Source organism: Zalophus californianus, chromosome 15, assembly GCF_009762305.2.
Source record: "Zalophus californianus isolate mZalCal1 chromosome 15, mZalCal1.pri.v2, whole genome shotgun sequence".
In the NCBI taxonomy this organism is placed as follows: Eukaryota; Metazoa; Chordata; class Mammalia; order Carnivora; family Otariidae; genus Zalophus; species Zalophus californianus.
The window spans coordinates 22907568-22913567 of NC_045609.1; positions in this window are offsets into that span (position 1 = coordinate 22907568).

Here is a 6000-nt window from a genome sequence, read left to right on the forward strand (position 1 = left end):
TAATCCTTCATATTTATTAATTACATTCAACAAAGCACTTGCCATCAATCTACAGACTGAAGCTGGATTAATATTCTGTCACAAAAACACACTCAATTTGTCCAGAGAGAGGCTAAGATTTCTTTTACTTCTCTGTTGTATTTAATATAGCATGTGCGTGCATGCACACACACACACACACACACACATGCATGAACACACACACACACACATATGAACACACACATGCATTCCCCAAAATAATCTGATTGTGGTCCTCAGAGTGATTCCAAACATTCCAGGATTAAATTAGGTAAGGTATGTGAAATGTCCAACATATCAGACATGAAGAAGGTACTCGCCAGATGTTTTTTTTTCTTTGATGTCACAGCTGCTACATGATCAAGTGAATCGTTGTCTATATGACATCTCTGGTTTGTACTTCTCCAAAGGAGTCCATAAGTATCTAAGAATTTCACATTAGCCAGGATTCATATCAATGATTTCCAAAGTGGAAGATGCTCCATCAAAACAAAACAGAACAAAACAAAACAAAAATATTCATTAATAGCTGGATGGATAAACACATTATGATGTTGCCATACAATGCAATAAAAGGAACAGACTACTGATTTAAGGAACAGTCTACTGATATAACATGCAGCAACACCAGAGAATCTTAAAATCATGCCAAGTGAAGGAAGACAGACAAAAGAGTACTGTATGATTCCGCAAACAAAACTGTAGAAGGGGCAAGTCTAATCTATTGTGAAAATAGATTGAAAACAGAGCAGTAGTTGTCTAAGGCTGGAGGTGGGAAACTTCTCTGGGAAGAGGGTGATGGAATGCTTGCTTCTCTACCTTGATTATGGTGGTGGCTCTATTTGTCAAAACCCATTGAACAGTTCATTTAGAATGACTTTACTTACTTCACATAAATTTTAACTCAGTATGTTGGTTTTAAAAACTTCTTTGGAAGGGGCATCTAAGTTGGCTGTTTTGGAAGATCCTGAACTCACTTCCTCCTGCAGACATAAGGAATCCATAGCTACCGATAGGACAATTTCCTCTGAAAAGTAGCTGAACATCTCCTCCATAAGGATAAAAGGACCACATCAAGATGGGATGGAGAGGAAGAGATAAGGTCTTGCCAAAAACCCCACCCCCAGTGCAGTAACCCACAATTAAGAGAGATCTCTACCAGCGCTTCTCCCTGAGGAGAGCTACAGCAGGCACCCCAATCCTTGGGACCTATATCAGAAAGACAAACCCCCAAAATGTCTGGCTTTGGAAAACAGTGGGACTTAGATGGGACTTACGTCTGGGAGAACCAAAGGGCTCGAGGGGATTGAGATACCATTCTTAAAAGGCTCACATGCAGACTCTCTGGGGCCCAACACAAGAATAGCATTTTGGAAAGTGCCTAGACTATTTGTGAAGAAGATCCAACTGTTAATTTGAAAAAGTCTGCCCAAGGGGAAAATGCCTGCTGGGATTCTCTCCCAGAGGGAGGGACTGGTGGGTACCATTTTGGTACTCTCCCTCTACCTTGCTAGCATAGGCAGGCATACACACTCTTCAGCTACCCTGCCACAGCCAGCAGGCATACCTTGCCATGTGTTCTTCAGGGCCTCACTAAAGCCAGCAGGCATGCACAATTCCTATACTCTCTGGCTACCTTGTTAAGCCTGGTGGGCACACACAGATCATACAGGAGGCTGTCCTTGAGTACCTGGCTCTGGTGGCCATGGGGACTTGTATTCCTGAGTCCCACAGGACTAATAATTGGAAAGTCAGTTCTTGGCATACTGCCACCCCCAGGGCACTGCACAGAAGCAGAAGGCAACGTTCCTGCAACCGCCTGTGAAAAGGACCTATTTACTTGTCCTGGAGCTTCAGCCTGAGGGACAGACTTCAGGTTTGCCACTCATCTAAAGACTGTGGTAATGCTTTCAGGGGATGTAGGCCAGGAGACATCATCCTTGCACTCTCTCCTGGTCTGGCTCCAGTTTGCCAGTACCTTCCAGAAAGGAGCTTATACACTCATCTAGAGCTTCAATTTTTCAACTGTTGTCCAGATCACCTGGTTTGGAGTGCATCAAGGTCTATGACTACAGTCCCACAGGACTATATATATTTGCAAACTTTAAAACCTACTGCCTGAGGGTCTGGTTCCCAATCATCCTGAAACTAGGGGCTGACTGAGATCCCTTCCTTTGGAACACTGTCAAATCTTGGCACACCCTAAAGAACTGGGACCTATAAGAATAAATCAGGCTGTTCAGACAATCACAAAGGTTCAAGACAACTAAATCCTAGGGCAGGGTTGAATGACAGGGGGGTTGGGGGGGTACACAAAATGGATGAAACTTCCAATTATAAAATAAATAAGCCCTGGGGATGTAATATACCGCACATTAATAACTAAAGGCAGTAATATTGTGGTACATACTTGAAAGCTGCCAAGAGAGTAAATCCTAAAGTTCTCATCACAGAAAAAAAATTGTAACTTTGTATGGTGATGGATGGTAACTAGACTTATTGTCGCGATCATTTTGTAATATATAAAATATTGAAGCATTATGTTGTACACCTGAAACTAATAGAATATGTCAATTATACCTCAATAAATAAATAAATAAATAAATACTCCTTTGCTCAAGTATGTTTGAGAAATAATTCATCCTATCTTCTCCTCTCAGAAATTCATAATTAATCAATTAAAGACTCTTAATCCATGAGAGGCAATTGAATCATTAGAAGCTCAGAGAAGAAATCCTATCATGTAGAGCACTGATTAACTGTTGATTTCCACATTCCCTGAAACTGTGTTACTTCCAATCCTTCCCATCTTAAAAATTAAATCTTATTAACACCCTTGGATTATCAGTTTAGTAGCTGTGTGATCATGGTTGAGTCACTTATATTCTTTGTACTGAAATTTCCTCACCTGAAAAATGGGACATTAGTCTCTATCTCATAGGTGTTGTGAGGGTGAAATGAGCTAATGTTTGTAATACACTTAAGAATAGTGCTGGGGGGGCGGAGCAAGATGGCGGAGGAGTAGGAGACCTGGATATCGTCTGGTCTCAGGAATTCAGCTGAATAGGGATCAAACCATTCTGAACACCTACGAACTCAACAGGAGATCGGAGATAAGAATAGTAACAACACTCTGAACAGAAAAGCGACCACTTTCTGGAAGGTAGGACGTGTGGAGAAGTGAATCTGAGGCGATATTCCGGAGGATAGACGGCGGGGGAGGGGGCCTCCGTCGGCCGCTTCTGGCAAGTGATAGAGCCGCGGAGCACAAAATCGGACCCTTTAGAAGTCGGCTCCGCTGAGGGACGTCCCTGCAGTGGCTAAGCGGGGGGTGGAACCCTCGCGGGACAGTGTGGACTCAGGACCCTCGGGGTCACAGAAAGACCGGGGGTGCCTGAGTGCAGCAGAGCTCCCAGGTATCGGAGCGGGGAAGCTGGCTGCAGAGACGGAGCCGAGGCGCGGGCTCTCAGCTCGGGGTTGCCATAAACTGTGATCCGCGGCCCAGTCGGGCCACTGCTCCTCCAGCAGGGACCCAACAAGCGGCAGAGCTGGGGAGACTCCCCTTCCTCCCCCCGGGAGGAGCAGCGTGGAAGCGCACCGCAGGGATCTGCTGGGTTTGGAGACTCCACACGGGGTCGGGTGCCAGAGAGAGAAACGCTCGGTCACAGGCCGGGTGAGCACGGAGTGCGGCCGGAGACCGGGGAGACGGGAGTGACCGCTTTTCTCTGTGGGCGCACTGAGGAGCGGGGCCCCGAGTTCTCAGCTCCTCCGGGTGGAGATTGGGAAACCACCATTTTTGCCCTGGTCCTCCAAGTCTGTATGGAGAGCTTACAGGGAACAAAAGCTCCTGAGAGCAAACCCGAGCAGCTTGCTTAGCCCGGACTCACAAGGGCGGGGCAATTCCGCCTCCGGCAAAGACATTTGGGAACCACAGCAACAGGCCCCTCCCCCAGAAGATCAGCACGAACAGCCAGCAAGCCAAGACCAAGTTTACCGATCAAGGAGAACGGGAGAACTTCAGTGCTAGGGGAATACTGCACATAGAATTCATGACTTTTTTTTTTACCATAATTCATTAGTTTTTCAAAGTTAATTTTTTTAACTGTTTTTTTTATTTTTCTTTTTCCCTTTTTCAACCAACATCTTATCAATCCCTTTTTTAAAAAATCATTTTTTATTTTTCATTTTTAGAGTCATATTTTATCCCTTCATAGTAGTTACCCTTATTTTTGGCATATATATATAAGTTGTTCTCTCTTTAAAATTTTGAGATACAGTTTCTTCTAACAGATCAAAATATACGCTAAATCACTAGTGTACAGCTTTGTTCTAGTCTCCTGCCTGATCACATTCTTTCCCTTTTTTTCTTTTTTTTCTTTTCTCTTTTTATTTTTTAAATCTTCTTCTTTCTTTTTAAAAACAACTTCTTATCTTATCAATTCCTTTTATAAAATCTTTTATAATTTTCATATTACAGTCATCTTCCATCCCTTCATTGTATCAACCGTTATTTTGTACATATATGTCTTTCTTCCTTTAAAATCTTAGCAGGCACTTTCTTCTAAGAGATCAAGATACGCCCAAAATCTAGTGTGTGGCACTGATCTATGCACTAGCCTGATCATATTTGATCATATTCTGGTTTTTTTGGTTTTGTCCTGTTTTTGTTTGTTTTTATCTTTTTCTTTTTCCTTTTTTTCCCTCTTTCATCTTTCTTTCCCTTTCTTGTCCCCTGGTTTCAGGTCTTTTCTGATTTGTATAGAGTATATTTCCTGGAGACATTGTTAAGCTGTTAGCATTCTGTTCTCTCATTCATCTATTCTCCTCTGGACAAAATGACAAGACGAAAAAAATCACCTCAGCAAAAAGAACAAGAGGTAGTACCGTCTGCCAGGTACTTACACAATACTGACATTAGTACGATGTCGGACCTAGAGTTCAGAATCATGACTTTAAAAATACTAGCTGGGCTTGAAAAAAGTGTGGAAGTTATTACAGAAACCCTTTCTGGAGAAATAAAAGAACTAAAATCTAACCAAGTCGAAATCAAAAAGGCTATTGATGAGGTGCAATAAAAAATGGGGGCACTAACTGCTAGGATAAATGAGGCAGAAGAGAGGATCAGTGATATAGAATCCCAATTGATGGAAAATAAAGAGGCTGAGAAAAAGAGAGATAAACAACGACAGGATCACGAGAGCAGAATTCGAGAGATAAGCGATACGATAAGATGAAACCACATTAGAATAATTGGGATCCCAGAAGAAGAAGAAAGAGAGAGAGGGGCAGAAGGTATATTGGAGCAAATTATAGCAGAGAACTTCCCTAGTGTGGGGAAGGAAACAGGCATCAAAATCCAGGAGGCACACAGAACCCCTCTCAGAATCAATAAAAATAGGTCAACACCCCGACATCTAATAGTAAAACTTACGAGTCTCAGAGACAAAGAGAAAATCCTGAAAGCAGCTCGGGAGAAGAGATATGTAAACTACAATGGTAGAAACATGAGATTGGCATCAGACCTATCCACAGAAACCTGGCAGGCCAGAAAGGACTGGCATGATATCTTCAGAGCACTAAACGAGAAAAATATGCAGCCAAGAATACTATATCCAGCTAGGCTGTCATTGAAAATAGAAGGAGAGATAAAAAGCTTCCAGGATAAACAAAAACTAAAGGAATTTGCCAACACAAAACCAGCCCTAAAAGAAATATTGAAAGGGGTCCTCTAAGCAAACAGAGAGCCTAAAAGCAGCATAGATCAGAAAGGAACACAGACAATATACAATCACAGTCACCTTACTGGCAATACAGTGGTACTAAATTCATACCTTTCAATAGTTACCCTGAATGTAAATGGACTAAATGTCCCAATCAAAAGACACAGGCTATCAGATTGGATTAAAAAATAAGACCCATCAATATGCTGTCTGCAAGAGACTCATTTTAGACCCAAAGACACCCCCAGATTGAAAGTGA